Source organism: Rattus norvegicus, chromosome 5, assembly GCF_036323735.1.
Source record: "Rattus norvegicus strain BN/NHsdMcwi chromosome 5, GRCr8, whole genome shotgun sequence".
NCBI lineage: Eukaryota > Metazoa > Chordata > Mammalia > Rodentia > Muridae > Rattus > Rattus norvegicus.
In genome coordinates, this window is record NC_086023.1 from 120942380 (window position 1) to 120961203 (window position 18824).

Here is an 18824-nt window from a genome sequence, read left to right on the forward strand (position 1 = left end):
GGGGATTTAGCACAGTGGTAGAGCGCTTACCTAGGAAGCGCAAGGCCCTGGGTTCGGTCCCCAGCTCCGAAAAAAAAGAACCAAAAAAAAAAAAAAATCTAAATAAAACATTGCATGTCGTAGATTATTTCCACTAAAGATACTATCTTTCCAGGTGCCATGGTAGATGCCTTTTAACCATAGCACTTGGGAGGCAGATGCAGGAGTCTCTCTCTGAGTTAAGAGCCTAGTCTGTTCTAAATACTGAGTTTCAAAAAGATACTATCTTACCTACAGTAAATTATTTTAAGGAATCAAAAACCTCTCTAAAGCAGAAAATACCAATACAATGTTGACATATTCAGAGAAAATGAAAAAAATACAATTTTGAATACTCTGGGCTGGGAGCCTGCTGAGAAGAATGCAGACTAAACAGACTCCTGGTCCACGCTGAAGTATAGTCTGCTGAAGGTTAAGGACAAAGGCCGGAGTTCCAGTGACCTCAATGACTTGAATGTGGCTTCCCAGGCAAGTTACTTAACATCCTTGAACCTCAATACTCAGTACAAGTGAGGAGATAAAAATAGGATTTATCTCACAGGACTGGCAGGAGCTAAATATCACACGACAGAATTCGATTCTCAGGAAACTCTTGATCTGGACCATAATTTCTGTTCGTTTGATTGTGGCTATGGATACCGTCCTAGTCAAGGAGGAGCCCCAGCATACACAAAGCAACTTCACAGTTTATGACAGAGCAAACCACTAGAACTTCAATCTGTAGAAAGGCTGAGCTGTATTGGTCTAATCAGTAGAGTGACAGCAGTTCTAATGTACAGCTCCTGATTTAAGGACCTTGCCCTTTCCGCTGGGCAAGAAATCACCCTACAATCACACCACCCTATCTTCTCTGGTTGTTTAGTACTTTTCAGTCTAACATCCACCCAGGACACTGACCTCATTACAAGTCTTCTAAAAGTACTGTCAAAGAGAAAGCCATCAAGCTGGGTGTGGTGGCACAGGCCTATAATCTAGCTCCCAGGAGGCTTGGAAGATTACAAATTCTAGACTAGCATAGGCTACAAAGTAAGATTGAGGTCAACCTGGTCTGCACAGCAAAACCCTGTCTCAAAGAGCAGCAGCAAAGTCATTAAGTGCCCCACCCTGACTATTCTCCAGCCCACAACTCCAGCACTGCCACCACCCTAGAGGAATAGCAGCAGTGTTCTGCTTACTCAACACAGGCCTACCTTACCTGGACAGGGAACTTTCTTAAGGTCCTCACACACACAGGCCAGGAAAACCATCTGCTGTCTTAACAGTCACACCAGCAGTGCCTCCTACCCACAAGCATTACAGAAAGACTTTCTCGGTCTCTCCAGAGACCCCACACTTTGTTTAGACCTGGGTAATATTTTACCGAGAGCACGGCAAGATACTGTAAAGCTGCTGGATTCTAGCCAAAAGAATGACATAATATAAATACAAAACTTGCATTTTTCCATGTCAACGAGTCAGAATTATAGCTTTTCTCTATGCCTTTCCTGTCACGCAGAATCACGTACTTCTAACTATAGCAGCGATTCCAGGAATATCGCACAACAGTAAATGCCGCTTCATTTACAATAAACTTCTAGGGATGAGCAAATGATCAATGCCAAGTCGATGGGTCAGGCTCTGCCTTGTTCCCAAAGAACCTGCTCTAGCCAAGGAGGAGGTCTCTGACAGAGCAAACAGTACTTTGTTTAATTAAAGTCAGTAAGTGTGTCTTCCTAAAACCCACACTGCGTCAAGCTCAGTGCAGCTCGATTTTGCTTTACTTTCCCTTCTTTTAAACTAATTACCATTAATGTATCTCTAATGTTATTAAGGAGGCCAGGATAAGATTTAGAGAAGCCATCTCCAAAGCCCTCCTTGGGTTAACTATATAGTGGCAGAAGTGGATACTCAGAAAGGGGAAGCAGGGCAAGACTTGGCAGGACAGCCTGTCATCCCAGCACTTAGGAAGAAGAGGTGGAAGAATCATGAGGTTGAAGGCAGCCAGAGCTACAAGGCAAGCTCCAAGCTAGCCTGGACTAAACACTGAGGCCTGGACTCTGAAATGCTAGCTTGGACTACATAATAAAGCCTTGTTTCTAAACAATGGTGGGGGCAAGGGTGGAAGAGAGATGATGGACAGACACCTGTCTTTCAGTCAGCACTTCTTAGACACTTGTCTAAAGTACTTATGAAGCACCTGCCCCATAATAATAAAACCTAGCATTTATTTACACATTTTGTCCCTAAAAGAGGCTTTCAAATTTTTGACAATATTGAGGATTCACAGTTCCTTCCACAGATGAAAAGAGCCAGCTTAGGGCATTCCCATGATTAACTGCCAGTGCGTAGCACAATTCCTTGTACAGTGCCCTTGCCGGTCCTTTCTGGAAAAGACGCAGGCTGCAAGAGATCCAAAGACAAAAGAAGGAACTGAGCGTGTTCACCAAACCTCGAGGCCTACTTCCAGCTGCTCAGACAAACAGAGCCTTCGCATCTGGAGGAGCACTTGGTAGGATGCCAAGAGCTGGCAACAGGGAGTGTGCAGTCAAGAAGGCATAGTAAGTGTGAGGTTGGGCTTGGAAGCCATCTAGGAGAGAAGCAGCTCCCAGTTTGGAGAAATCAAAACTGAAAAGCGGGGATAGGTGTACAACTGTTCTAGAAAAGAGTCTGAAGAAAGGAAAGGATACCCAGCGTGGTATCAGCTTGTGCTTGGACCAGGAGAAGGGGATAGGGCCCATAGGAAAACACTGGAAAGAGGGGATATTATGGAAAAATAGGGAAGGGTGCAAAAGACTCTGTACCAGTCTGTCTCAGTCAGACAAACAGCCAGGTCTTGCCTAGTCTTGAGCATATTTCAACCACATTTCCACTGGAAAAGGGAGACAAGTCTAGTCTGTGGCTGTCAACAGAAACTATGGGTGGGTTTTGATTGCTGAATGGCAAGTGATATCATTAGAAATCGTTAATTATTTCTTACCAACTAACTAGAAAAGGTACCCAGAGGCATCTGTCCTTTAGCAAGAACAACACATTCCACTCTGCATATAAAAAGGTAAAACTAACTCAATGAGACACTTTGAGACCTTGTGATGAGGTCCTACACAGGGTTACATCCATTACTCCTGTCAAAAACCTTGTCTAACGGACAACCCTTTAACTGACTGGCCATTTTATTTACTTTTTCTGCTTTGTGGTTGAGGGTGAAGGACAGGGCAGGAAAATGATACAAACCTCAGCCCCAGGGTGTCTGGTCTGTACTTTCTATGGAATGAATGTGTAAAAAGGAGACCGTGGATAGTTTGCTAAGAGCATTCAGTAATTAGTGGAAGAAAACATTATGGCAGGGCGTATGGTCGGGTTAATATAGCAGGAGAAATAACTCACAGCCTCTTGCACCACGCAGCTTAGTGGGAAGAAGAGAACATAGTATATCAGTCATCAAAGCCACACCCCTGAATGAGGCAAGGTGACTGACTGCCAAGTGCAGAACACATCTGACCTAGACAAAGAGCATGTTGCCAGTGAGCAGAGATGGTGCTAAAAGATTCGGAAGGGAATCAGCATGGCGAATTTGGTCAGGACAAGAAAAACCTTAACAGCTAAGTTCAAGCAGCTTTCAATTTTCTGCAACTGAACTTTTCACCTGCAAGTAAGGATAATCCTAAGTTTTTAGTTTCTTTTTATAAAGAAGTTCTGTAGAAGATAAATACAGATGATAGACAAGTAACATATATATGACAAATAACATATGTATATATATATATATATATATATATATATATATATATGTTACACACGCACACACACACACAGGAGACAGATATGTCTGGCAAAACCTGGCTCACAGAAAGAATGCAATACTCTGACCACTGTAAAGGAAGTGGATTGAACATGAATGGGGGCTTTAGGGATGGGAACATATAAGAATTGTGAGAATACAAGCTGATTATGGGAAATACTCCAAACAAGAAAAATAGGAAGAGAGCAAGAAGACAGAATGGTAAGGTATAATACAGAGAGCAGACAGAATTAAGGGAGAAGGCTGGCTAGGCTCCAGGGGAACCCAAGTGCCCACTAACGAAATTGGTCTTTCCCCTATGGATCCATCTCTTAAGAACACGCAACTCCTTCAGCACAAGCAAATCCCACATGTATACATGTGCAGTGTGAAGGCAGGGACTCAGAAGGTAACAGGAAGTACATGTACAGGATGCTTGAAGACTGATTGATAAAATGGCATGCTTCTTTCCAAGTATCACTTCACCAACAGATGCATGGTCGACTACCATGGCTGAGAACCCCACCCACCCCTGGCACAGCCCCAGAGAAATATCCAGAGACAACAAAGGTAAGCTCAGCAAATAACTTCAAATATCATTTGTAAATGTCACTCACACTGTGCACATGCATACACACATGCACGCAGGCACACACGCAGGCACACACAAAACTTTTGGTTGGATAAAATGAGAAGCTAGAGGTTTTCTGAGTCAAGTGTAAGTGTAAATGAGTCAGAACGTTCCCACGGCTTTGGTACTGACTGAAGAGCAGGGCTGGGGCTCACAGTCTAAGGAATCAGCACTCCACAGCTGGTGACTCAGCCTCCACGGATCCTGCAGCCCAGACATGCTCAGGAGGCTGCTCCAAGGAGTCAGTGGCATTACTTTTACAACAAGCTCTCCTAACAGAGTTAGAAGTCAGAGGACAGGAGGACATTTACTACTCAACAGTGCTGCTCACCCAGACCTAACCTTCTTACCCAGAATTCAATGCTCTGATAACAAACAGATATGCAATCTTTCAGATCTCTGAATATGGCTGTGTGTATAAAACTTATGTTGAGTGAAATTTTATCTACCTTTGATGACTCAGAATCCCACTCAGGCTTCTCAGGTCTTAACCTTGGAATTTGACCCATTTCATTTGGGCAGAACTGGAGAGAGTGGAGTTGCAATTAATACAGCTTTCATTCCCTACCCTATTGTTCAGTCTCCAGGAGCCTGCTAAGAGGTTTCATCACCTTACCAGGCTCTCTGATGAGTGCCCAGCCAGGTGTGACGATTTCTGAATCCTTGAAGCAGTGTTCCACAGCTGTGTATAGAGGTGGTAAGTGTGTGTTGCAAACCCAGGCACCTAAATGAAATCTCAGAACTTCCAAGATGCTACCAGAATAAATCCTAATAAAGGCACGTCGACTTCTGAGAGTTTCTCCAAGAGAATATCAAAGAGCAAAGTCAGCTCAACTGTTTGTGTCAACAGACAAACACGAAAATCAATAAATGCAATCAGATGCATTATACATAGCAGTATTGAGTACTGAACATAGGGCCTCAGAAATACCAGACAAGTACTCTAACACTGAGCTGCATCATCAGTCCTCCCTCCCCTTAAATGAGTTTCTGTCTCGACAGGATCTCACTAAGTTGCCAGGCTCTGAAGAGGTAGAAACAGTCAGTGTCTGTCAGCAGATAACCAGGAGATGAATGGATAAACAGGATGATATGCATATAGTTGAATATTAACCCACACAACATAATAAAATTCAGATATTATGTGACAAAATCATGGAGGCCATGTGAAGTAAATCCAACATTAGACAATTCTATTTGAATTGATTATCTAGAGGACTCAAATTCAGAGCCAAGTTTTGGGGTACTCATAGGATTTGGGCAGAACGGAATGAAGGTTGACCAATTGATGATGAAATAATTCTAGAAGGGTTACATGGTTTAATCTCAATGAATTAGACACCTAAATGAACGGCCTCCAGTGTTTAAATTGAAACCTTTATTTTCATTTTGGCACACACAAAAACACTAAAGGAATGGTCCCCCACTGATGTGGAAACCTATTCCAAAAAGGCCAGCTCTTTGTTCAAACATGATGCATCCACTGGGCTCACCCTTTGGCTATGGTCTTCCGTCTCACCAGTTGGCAGCACCCCTGGTCCAGGCTACAGATCTCAGAAGGGATTCAGAAATAGGCAAAAGGCAGCAGATAGCCTCCAGGAAAGAAGTTGCCACCCAGCATTTCTTTTGTATCACGTTGGCCACAACTTACCCGCATGGCCTCATGGTGAGGCCATCATTACCGAGAACATCCTTGTTGTAGAGCTAAAGGTTCTGTTGAAGAAGAGGGATCTTAGCAGTGGCAGAAGTCTCTGTGACTCTGCCTAGCTGGAATGGTAAGCTCAGCAGCCTTCCTTCTCTCAGACTGTCACTCCCTTCTTCCCATCTTCATTTCAATGTTCTTAACATCTCTCTCACCTTAATATGATATACCATAACAAAACAAAAGAAAAAAAGCTATCTAGGTTTAATGACTCATGCCTATAATCCCAGTCCAGGAGGCTGAAGCAAGTGGATCATGAGTTTGAGGTCAGCTTTTCACATGAATGGGATGAGGAAAGGAATAAGGCATGATGGTGACCAGAAAGCCTTATAGTTTAGAATCACACACGTGGGTTCTAATGGTGGCTTTTCATTCAAAAGTTATGTCAACTTGGACACATTCCCTAAGTCTTCAAGCCTCCACTCTTTTGTCTATAAAACAAAAACAATATTAACTTGTTCCTTTGTCTGCATGGTGACCCTAACTGACACTTCTTGTAGAAGTTATTTAACACGGCCCACTTTTGTTCTAACTGCACACCTGACTTGGAGCAAAGCTCTTGTCCAGTAGCTATCCCACAGATGATTAGGGTTCAAAATCTCATCTGTGTTTTCTTCACGACATATCCAGTTTCCTGGGGAAGTTCCTTGACAGCACAGAAGATCATTTTTACTTTACCACCTTCGAGCACAGCTGACTGGTCCCATGTCCGGAACCCTTGAGGTATGTACTTATTCAACATTTACTGAAATGACTTTGTATGGCGAGCACCAAACTAGATACAAAAGGAGTAAGAAAGTTAAAGTCTTTCACATAGAAACAGACTTTTTAACAGTTGGTTTAGTGACTCGGCCAGAAAATGTCATAGGTATTGGTGACATTAGTGACTTATTCATTCTACCTACTCATACTACAAATGACGACAAGGACCATAAAAAATAAAATATCAGGCTTAATTTACATGTAATGACTTAACCAAAGAATCATCCCAAACCATGTTTTCTGGAAGTTTCTTTGCACTTCAATGCAGTGGTGATTGTCCCAGGGCACACTGCTCAACAACAACAACAACAACAACAACAACAACAACAACAACAACAAAAACAGACAATAGAAATCCATAGTGAAAGAAAGAAATAAAAATAAATAAATAAATAAATAAATAAATAAATAAATAAATAAATGATGGGTTAAACAGAGTTGAATAGTTCCTAAGAGCACATGGATGTGAACATTCAACTTCTGCCAAATTCGTTCTCTAGAGACCTCTTTTCTGAAGATGAGAACCTGAGACAAGAGTCTCATTCTTTAACATAGACAGTCTTCACACTTCCAACCCTTCTGCCCCAGTCTCAGCTTCCCGAGTACTTGGACCACAGGTGTGTGCCACAATGCTAGGGACCTTTTTTTTTTTTTTTTTTTTTTTTTGACACAATGTGTAGTTGAAAGACTCTCCATCAGATGATTTCTATATGCATTTAAATTCCTAAAGTTCATCAGAGAGGGCCTTATTTCCTGGGTAGATGACAAAATGCAGATTTCCAGAGGTGACTTCATCATCTCTTTCCTCTCCCCTAGCCCGTGCTTGTCCACAAAACACACTCTAAAACAATACAGACAGAAGCAGGAAGCCAGATCTAATATTTCAATACTATCAGAGCAGACTTCAAAAGCAGGCAAAATGAAAGTTTTTATATTGTTACTTCAAGTAAATGTCCTAGAATCAAATGCCTGGGGAAGGTTACATTTATCTGTTACTCAGGAATCCAACTCCTTAGGACAAATCTTTGAAGTTATGCCAAGAGCAGGTGGCATAAAGGCAGAAGCTCAAGGGAAGAGACACTAAATGCCTAGGGAATGGGTACCTTCCAGAAGCCCCTCCCAAATGATCTCAGCTTCCATTAGCATAGACCTTAGTTTTCTCCTTCGACCTACTTGATTTTCCTGTCTCTACCCCTATCTTTCTGCAGGTCTTGTCTTTTCGCCGTGGGACTGGCTGAGTTCTATGGCAACTGGCAGGGAGCCACAGCGTCTTCCCAGAACAGAGCCCACTTTTCAGGAAACCCCGCCTGGTTTCCAGAGCTGGAGGATGGTAGAGAGGGGAGGCAGAGTGGGCAAATGGCAAGTTCTAACAGCTTACGGGGATCCGGGAGCCTCAGCACGCATCTGTTCACAAAAACATGAACCAACTACATGCAGTTCATAATTAGCACACATATATTTTGCAAATGTATTTATCTTCATACACATTTTCTTGAGTACAACAATCTTGCTCATAGTGATAAAGCCCACAGATCCTTCTATGTTACATTTTCCTAGACTGAAATACAATCATACTGAAAAGATACAGCACAGTATAGTATGACAGTTACATTTCCCAAACTTTCCCATTCCCCATCCACTTTCCTCAGTGTACATACTAAAAACTTCTGCTACATACCAACACTACAAGTCTCACACAGTATCACAAAACAGAAGAAGTTACAACTGGAAAAAATAATTTCTATACACAGCATTCTGTCTTTAGAGATACAATTCAGCAAGAAACAGGTCATGTGGGTACTCAGGTGTAACCTCCCCTTTGACAACTGTTACAAGTTGAAGGGGAGAAAAGTCAGGTTCTGGTGTCTCCTGTTCAGTCAATTACTGTTCAAGTGGGAGCCTCCCCTCTTCCCATTCCCAGACACTGGTGGCCTAAGGCTCAGACCACTGGCACCTTCCCCCTTTCTCTAACTGCACTGACAACCAAAGCCATTATATCCTGCTTGATGGTGTAAAGACTAGTTTTCTCAACACTCTGATCTCAAATGTCCAACCACCTTTTCAGCATCTCTGCTTAGCATTCACACCAACACCGCTTCCTCTCTCCTAGTCACCGTCTCAGATGCCAGTGTTCACTGCATTGTTTGGTCAGTCTTAACACAGCTATGCCATCACATCCCATGTATGAACTATTATTAATTCTATCAGTATTAGCTTCAAATATATCCTATAGTCAACAATTCTTACCACTACACAGACTAAGTATCCTCAGTCACCACAGTCCTAGCAAAAGCGCCAAAGTGGCAGGAGCTGTGCTGGTTGTATTTGTTGCATCTGCCATGTCTGGCACAGTGCCTGACAAATTATGAATAAATGGGGATAACTCTGTGAATACTGACTCAGAATAGACAACAGAAAATTTTGGTCCTGAACCCAGATCTCTGCTTCCACAGCACACGCTGCCTCTTGAACTTTGAAAGAGAGGGATATAGGTTGCTCTTTTTTTTTTTTTCTTTTCATTCTTGTGCTTGTGTTTTCCTTGACCACCCTGTCAAGTAAAATGCTTTCTTCTACTAAGTCTTCTGCTCTGGCCAAGAGGAAATGCTGCAAAGGAGTGGGACATCCATGGGACAAGTACATCCGCCTCCTCAGTAAGTAACCAACCTTTACAACCAGGTCGGTTTGGGGAAATTTTTCTTTTCAAAAGCAATCTAATTCTTAGGTTTATTTATTTTTATTTTGTGTGTGTAAGTATTTATGCGAACCAGATGTGTGCCTGGTGCTGGAGATCAGAAGAAGGTGTTATATCTTCTGGAACTAGAATCACAGATGGTTTTGAGACTCCAAGTGGGTGCTGGGAACCAAACTTGGGTTCTCTGCATGAGCTGCAAATGCTCTTAATTTTTGAGCCATATCTCCAGCTCTGAGGAAAATCTTATTTTAGAGAAAGAAAGGCTGGAAGGCTGAAGAGGTAGTTCAATAGCACACTTGCCTTGTAATCATCAGTACCAGGCTTCAGGTTCCAGCATACCCATAACAAGCCTATGCCTATAACCCCAGCTCCAAGGAAGTCAGAGACACAAAGACTTCTGGGGCTTGCTTGCTACCAGATTATCCCAGCAAAATGGGAGCCCCGGGTTCAGGGAAAGATCCTGCCTCAATAAAACAGGCAGAGAGTGATAGAGGGGGATAACTGACCCTCTCTTCTGGTTCCACACATGTGGGCATATACACAGACACAGAGAGATAACTAAATCTTGGGGAGTAAGGAGGGTTAGATTAACTATAGTGATCAATGGCTGTAGCTGCAGCACTTGAGAGGCAAAAACAAGAGGATTTTCATTCCAGTATGGGTGATACATAAGTTCCAGGCCAGCCTACTGCATAAAATCAAAGAGACAAACTAGAGAAAGACCTAGCACTGATCAGAGCATAGGGGCCAGTGCATCCTACCCAATCCAGAACAGAAAAAATCATGATGTAGGGCTAGGAGCAGGTGTTTTAGAGGCAGGGACACATATGTCTGTTGTATAAAAACACCATCATTCTGAAAAAAAGAACCAAAAAAATAAATAAATAAATAAATAAAAACACCATCATACATTCCTGCTGGTGTTCTCTAAGAAGGAACGAACACCAGAAAGTGAAAAGGCTATGTTCTGTAGGAAAGAATCATACTGCTGTAGTGTTAGGAACCTGTTAGGTTTTATCATATTTGGAGCAGAAAAGGATTTGGGAAATATCTGGGGTGATAAAATTACAGATCTATCACAGTGCAGTATGAACATACATGTAAAGTGTGTTAGGAAACACTCCTAGCCCTGTCATGTTGAGAACTTCTTGGTTTTAGAGAATGGAGCTCATGTAAAGACAATTACCTCTAAGTGAAGTCAAATATAAAAGTGACACACATACATGATCCTTTATTAAAAGATGCTTTTAATAAAGAACCATGTCGGCGGTGTAGGAACTAGAAAAGAAGCTAACAAGATTCAATCACACCAACATCCTATTTGCTGATTTATATAGAATTAAGACACTTACTTCACTAATCTCATTAGCCTATATCCTTCTAGATCAGACTTTCCTCAGTTGGAACCTGAAACCTGCTCAGAAGACTCTGGCATTTATCATCTATCCTCAGGTGAAGTAGGTAAAGAAAGAATAGTGGTAATGGAGTTTATTGATCCCCTAACTGAAAGAGCAATACAGGCACTTCAAACACACCCATCTTCTCTAAGGAGGACTGGAATGTGGAAGAGTCAAGTAAGTACTGGTCAGGTCAAAAAACCAATTCTCTGACTGTAAAACCATCACAAGGACAAATAGAGGGCTCATGTCTCGTATCCACAATCTCATGTCACTGACCCTCTCAAAAGGGCACTTGCATTTGGCTATAACCTTATTAATCTCAACATGACAAAGGTTATTCTACTAAATTACTATTTCTAGACACACTCTTTCCATCTATATATCCCATTGCTCATGCTTTGAATGCAGTTAAGTTTCTATTCCATTAGTCAAAGTGTCACTCTGCAGATGTAGCAAAAAGTAGTCAACTATGTTGTGCTTGAATTTGCACATTTGAATAAAATGGTTAGGAGTCCTGTCTTACCTAATCTCCATGCTAGAAAAATGCTATTTGAATAATTTTAATTGGGCAAATTCTAAGTCTATTAAAAATGGAAGGATACATGCCAAGTCTTGTGCATATGTTCATAGCAAACATACACACATATATACATATGCATGCTTTGTTAAAGTCAGCATTAAGTGCACACTGTATCTATAAATATGAACTCTATCCAGAGAGGTTGTATGATGAGATGTTTGTCTAGCCCAAAGGCAAACAAACATGTACTGAATTCCCAGACAAAATTCCCAGACAAGATCACAGAACTCAGGAAACCCTACCATCAAAAGCCTCACTGGAAAGTGGCCATGCATATTATATTCTTCATTAATTCTGAGGTCCCTAAAGCTTCTATTTTTTATACTTCAAATAATTATATCAAAATAATGCCAAAACCACAATGCTCTCTTTATATCACATTTATAATTTAATAACTATCTTAACCTGTAAGATTCTTTTAAAAACCTATTAATTAAACTTATTTATTTATGGAAGGATGCATGCTCCAGCATGTATACAGAGATCAGCAGATCACTTGCTGGATTCAGTAATCTCCTTTTTCCATGTAAATATTGGAGATAAAACTCAAGCTTGGTGCCAAGATCCTTTATCTGCTGAAGAATCTCTGGGGCCTATTAAGATTGCACATTAATTTATTAAAGTGACTTTAATAAAACAAGAACAAAATTTTGTTTTTGTTTTTTGCTTTTTGAAACAGAGTTTCTCTGTGCAGCCTTGACTATCCTTGAACTCACTCTGTAGACCAAGCTGGTCTCAAACTCAGAGATCACCATGTCTGTCTCCTGAGTGCTGGGATTAAAGGGGTGCCAAACCACCCAGCTAAGAATATACTACTATAAAAAGCATCTAAGAATGACAGAATTTATAAGATCAAAAGTCAAGACTGGTGGAAAGTTAAATGTAGGCTACAGCTTTCCAGAGACAGTAAAGACGGACCATGAATTTGGTTGAATTTCCCAAGGGTTGAAAAAAGAAGGGGGGTGCACTTCATGCTCACATGCAATGAACTGGTCGGCTGGCTGGCTGGCTGGCTGTCTGTCTGTCTGTCTATCTATCTATCTATCTATCTATCTATCTATCTATCTATCTATCTACATATCCATCCATCCATTTGGTGTGAGGTGCTGCTCCTTGAAGAATGTAAAATTTTTCTGGTCTTGGTTCTGAAAAATATTTGTAAGAAGCGGGGCACCTGAAATCTGATCTCCCGGAGCTTCTGCTGACCTCTTCACCTCTTGGAGATTTATAGAGCACTCAGAAATATCAATATTGGGCATTTAGTAGTCAGGGCATCGGCCTGAGATGAAAACTGTCTCCCTGTTCTTAGTTATCCTACACAAAGCCATTCATTCCCCAGTACTCGCTCATGTAAGCAGGTAGCTCACAATCATGTTCCCCTTACCAGCGCCTTCCCCTCTCCACCTCTTCCTCTAGGCCTCTGTGCTGTCCCTCTCTTCTGCCCTTGGCACTTACTTTCTCTGAGACACACCAGACAAAATGGGCAATTAAATGATCGATGGACCTGAGTCAGATTAAATCAAGAAAATTATTCAGGAGCCCAGAAACAATTCCCATCCACTCATCAATTTAGTTGGGGAGATGAGACATACATAAAATTGAAGAAAATTGTAAGAAACCATCTAAGAAATACTGTCATATTTGATGAGTGATTTGAGACTAAAATAATGAGGGTAGAAAAGTCTTCCTATTGTGGCCATAATTATGAGCAGATAAAAGTTTTCATTCACAGTGAGATAGGACAGTTAAAAGAGGTACTGTCAGTGACACCAGACCACAGACATAGCCCAGGCCAACAGGAAGATATGGGCACACAGCTGTTCATCACCATGTATACCCTTACCTCAAGTGTCTCTTCACAGTTCCAACACATCACCACATAGGACAGAGGCTAACAGCACCATCTCTATTACACGTAAGAAAGTGTGTGCCAATGATTGAGGGTGCCTCGTACATGCTTGCACGTCCAAGGCCTTACATTCAACTCACAATACAGCAAAAAGAATAGCAAATGCATGCCAAAGAGATGAGTCAAGAGACCGAACCAACTTTACAAAAAATTATTAGTATTGCAGCTGAGACACTAGCTGGAGACTCGCTGGCTCCCTTGCCAAATGCCCTGTTATTAACTAATCTAATAATCTAATGACCCAGATCAGCTCAACAGCAATGATAACAGACAGAATTTCTTTCTCTTTTCAATAAAATCAATCAGCTTTTAAATTTCTGGAAAAAAATACTTTCCTAAAGGCTTCAAATGAAAATAAATCTAAATTTATAAAGTAATTTCTGTGGTCTACTTCGAGGATTTTTGTTGGATGACATGAGTGAGAGAGTGAGAGAAAGAGAGCAGAGAGGGAGAGGGAGAGAGGGAGAGAGTAAGTTATGTTATTCTCAGACAGGGTCTACCAAAATAGCCCTGGGTAACTTAGAACTCATGTAGATCAGGCTAGTCTCAAACTCATGGGTGATCTTCCTGCCCCATCCTTCCACTTTGTACCAGGTTTATAGTCATGTGCCACCAAAGCAGCCACTTCTAAACATATGTTTTGACTGCTTTTTTCATAATTTTCTTTATTTTTCCTTCTAAATAATCTAAACATAGGAAAGTTTTGAAAAGCAGAACAATGAGCCAGCTTAAAATTATAACTAATTAAATTTAGGTAATTTAGGCTCTCCATTTTAGTGAATTTAGAATAATGTACCTCTGTCTTCTGACTTCTAAAATAAGGATTACAACACTGCCAAATTTCCTTACATTAAATAGTAAATGATTAGCAATGTTTTGGAGAATGGCTGACAATGGATGATCATCAAATCTAACAAACCATCAGACTCTCTGAGGAACATTTTTAAAAATCTGTATGAGTGATTTACTTTTATTTCATGTGCACTGCTGTTTTGCCTGCATGTAAGCCTATGTGAGAGTGTTGGACCCTTCAAGGCACAGACGGTTGTGAGCTGCCATGTGGATGCTGGAAACTGAATCCAGATCCGCGGGAAGAGCAGCAAGTATTCTTAACCACTGAGCTACCTCTCCAGTCCCGTCTTAGGAACTTTTTATTTAAAAACATGTATTCCAATTCTTATTGATTACCCTATACCCACTAAATAAGGGTCTCTAAGAGTAGAAATTGGAGGATACTTTATTAGCTCTCTAGGTAATTCTGAGGTTCGGCCCTTACTCCTGAAACAAATCTAAGCAGTTCAAACCTGTGAAGGCAGATACACAGTAACAGCTGTATAGCAGGCACAGTTACACGACCCTTTCTTCTGTGGACTTTATGATTTCTTACTATTGATTTCCCTCTTCATCTTCTGAAAAGTAGAAGCATCAAGCATTGATAAGAAGCTAGGAACGTGCTCTCTGCAGCTCCAAAGCAAGGCAGAGTCTGTTCAACATTCAACCCTGCATCTTCTGAACTAAGTCTATATCTAAAGCCAAAAACAGTAATTAAAACCTTATAGACTCAGGACTAGAAAGATGACTCAGAGCTTGTAAGAGCTCTTGTTGCTTTTGTAGAGGACCTGGGTTCAATTCCCAAAACCTACATAGTGGTTGATGACCACCCATAACTCCAGTTCCAGGGGATCTGAACTGTCTTTTGATCTCCATGGGCACCAGGGAAGCACTTGGTGCACATACATGCATACAGGCAAAAAGACAAACAAAAAGACCACCACTGAACGGCTGGGTAATACCGGTGTAGCACTTACTGGACTGATCACTCTGCATGAAAGAGTTAGAGCACAGCATTAGCACTGTGAGTGGTCACCCCATCCACATTTTATGTTTTAAGAAAGTTCATACTGTGAGGAAGTGGCAGACAAAGGAGATGTGCCTGTCTCTCAAGCTCTTCTCTAAACATCTACCAAGTGACCTGCAGTACCCTGAGTCCTTCTGCTTTCAGGAGGCCGGCTTCCACTCCAGCTGCACATGGCAGCCTAAGAGGCTACTGGAGTCTCAACGGAAGAAGAACCAGAACACTCCTGGATTTTCTTTAGACCAGTACAAAGCATAAGCATCAGGAAAAGGCAGCAGAGTTGGTTCCTGGAATGGAAACAGCCCTTTGTAAGCAATGGACGGTCCTTCTGAAAAGTGAAATCTTCAGCCTTTGAAGATATATAAAAAGTGACTATTCCTGCATGTAGTTTGGGACTTTCCTAACTTACCAATTGGTGAGAAACGGTTTCAAAATAACCCTTCATCGCAAGTGTTTCCTACTTTTTAGCTATTCCACTGCGTAAGGTAAAACCAGACTTCCTCTCAGATATCCTGGATTAGTGCACTGGCCATATAATGGAATACGTCAAAGTGAAGATAGATGATAATATTATTGTGCTGGGAAATTAGGCTTAAAGTGGAATACCTGCCCATGACAGACTTCAAAGAAAACAAAAAGGAAGTCAGTTGCCATGAGCTCACTTAACATTGGAGCTCGGTTTCATTCAAGTAAGTTTTATGTGCCTACCACATATGGATAGCTGATACTTTGTCTTGAAGTGCTACAGAAGCAGAATCAATCTTGTAATTCTAGATAAGGGTAGATTAGCCAAGGTTCACAGAGGAAAATATCATGGAGCTGATATGAACAGAAAAATAATAAATATTAGACAGGAAAAAGAGATCAGACTGGAGATGGCATATTTCAGGCAAAAGTTAATTCTGGCATGTAGAAGCAGAATTAGACTTCACTTTCTGTAATGTGCTGAGTGAACTATGTTTACCTTTGAATCTCTAGTGCCTGCCTTACTGTCTGAGGATTCGTAAATGCTAGGTTCTGGAACACAGAAAGTCCATCTATAAAGTACAGAGCAATGCACTAGGGTACACATGGGGATGGTGGCCAGAAATAGCGCTAAAGCAATAATGAAGAGGCAGGCCAGGGTTGACCCTCAATCATGGTGAAGAGATAGAACGTTATAATGACGGATGAAGGAGGCCACTGAATAGTGCACTTAAGAAACCTCCATTTTCATGGGTCATTTCGGAAGAGCAGCAGATGGAAGGCAGAAAGTAAACATAATGGTCCAAATAAGAAAGGCTGCTGATCTAGTTGGCCAACAGAATGAGATGGTTATTGCTGTCTTCTGCACATGCCCATAACTGTTGACAACATGAACTTATAGCAACTTAGATTTCCTGCAGAAAATCAAGACAGTCAGCATTCAAGCATAAATGGGGGAGGGGATCATAAGGCCCCATCCTTGCTGAAGAGCAATATTGGTAGTTAATGGCTGCTGATGAAGAAAAAGTCAATTTTCTTTGGCTTTTATAGTTCTTATCAGGTTACAGATAGCCCTGCACCCAAACACATTCAGATAGCAGTAAGTGGACTCAGTAAGTTGTAAAAAAAAAAAAAAATGGGCAGGGGAGACACAGGGAAATGTGATGAAGAGGGATGCGGGGGAAGAGGGAGAAGCTAGGAGTATGGATATGATCAAGATATACTCTATACTCTGTGTGTGTGTGTTTGCATGAAACTATCAAAGAATAAGCAAAAATCTTTTTAAAGAAAGAAATTATGTGAGGCTGGAGAGATGGCTCAGTAGTTAAGAGCACACACTGTTCTTACAGAGGACCTACAATCTGTTCCCAGCTCTCACATGGTGGCTCACAACCATCTGTTACTCCAGTTCTAGGGGATTCAATGCCTCTTCTGACCTCTGTAAGCATCAGACATGCATGTGGTACACATCCACACATAAAAGCAAAATATTCATACACATAAAATAAATAAATCTGTTTTACAAAATTTTAAGTAATTAAGTTGAACCTGGTGTGTATGAATCTTCAGACACTGACGCAGGCACTGGCGATTCAAAGGTAAACATAATTCACTCAACGCTTTACAAACAGTGAGTCTAACTAACGACAAGTAGACAACAGTCAACCAGAGCACGGTAACCATAAGTAGGAGTAAAGGCTTAAGCTAAACAATGGAATGCTTCTGCTGTTAGACACTTCAGCTGTGAGGGAGAACACTAACATCACTTTAGAAATCATAGAGTCCTGGACTGATGTAGAGATAAACAGTCGGGAGAGAATAGACGTTCTGAGACAGAGCCGCTAAAGCCTTAACAAAGGAAAAATATCTGCATGGGCATCTTTAAAACACAACTATAGTAAGTAAGTGGTCTTTTCTGAACACTAGATACTAAAGACTATAATCCCCTCTAGACTTTGAAGAAGCGAGCTAGATTCTATTAAAGACCAGCCTAGGCTACAAACAAACAAATTCTCATGTAAGTCTGTATCCCACTTGGCAGTAGTTGGCGTGATTTAGTGAGGCAGTTCTCTCAGTGAAAACTGAAAATGACACATCGCTACCTCATTTGTAGAGCTGCAGGTAAACGAGTCAAGATCCCGGGTTAAACTCTAGTCTCCAGTATTAGTCCCTGAAATCCCACTAAAATACAAGTATTCATTCAAAGTATTTATGTAAAATAGAGTAAGAATTTTTAAATTATTATTTAAGTATCAAATCCACATATTGGTGATAGTAAGAGGACAGGAGAAACCTCAGCTAACATGAGCACTGGAAGTGGGGCTACTGGCCCAAAGAACCGACTTAATAAAAATTAATCCCTTTAAAATGAGAGGAGGGTTGGAAGTGTCACTCAGTGGTAAAGCATATATTTAGCATGAACAAAGCCTTGAGTTTAACCATTAATAACAAAACAAACAAAGCTGAATGATTACTATGTGGCCGGTAGCTGTGGCTAGAGAAGAATGGGTCTAAAGGAAGGTCTAATGGGAAGGATATGGAGACCAGAGATGCCAGGCAAGCCCAGAGAGACCTCTAGCACACCAAACGTCTGTATATAAACTCTGGGTTCTGCCAATTCCACCCTCATTACAGTCACAGAGATGTGACAGCCACTCACCAACTCTAGAAACTGGAGTAATGGCACCATCTCACCAGAAGAGACCTCAGGATACTAACAGCTAATAATTCAATCCTGTAACTCCAATGAAGTTCAAAGTTCAGAAGCCACAGCCACAAGCTCAACACCCACCCACCCCTAGCAAACAGCTAAAGTAAACAGCTACCTGCAGAAAGCAAGCAGTGCAAACACAGAGAAAGGCAACTCACTGGAAAGGCTCCACAGAGAGCATGAAACTCTTCAAATAGATAAAAGGAAAACTGCCAAGAAGGAAAAAGCAGTTTCTTAAGTCACATTTCAGAAAACAAAACACCACATTAAAAAAACTGGAAATGAAGAAGGCAGACTAAAAGGGAGCCTTTGGGAACTTTTT

The 18824-nt window shown here is 41.2% G+C and overlaps 1 protein-coding gene across 5 annotated transcripts in view; it reads right to left on the reverse strand.

Moving 5' to 3' along the window:
- The window catches only part of Jak1 (Janus kinase 1), a 108602-nt gene that overhangs the window by 46774 nt on the left and 43004 nt on the right, over window positions 1–18824 (reverse strand). Inside the window, exon 1 of one of the 5 annotated variants that reach the window (XM_006238453.5) lies at window positions 18452–18502. The exons of the other annotated variants lie outside the window; for them this stretch is intronic. The gene's annotated coding sequence lies outside the window, so the exon portion shown is untranslated. Of the gene's footprint in view, window positions 1–18451; window positions 18503–18824 lie in introns of those variants that run through there. 5 annotated transcript variants of the gene reach the window in all.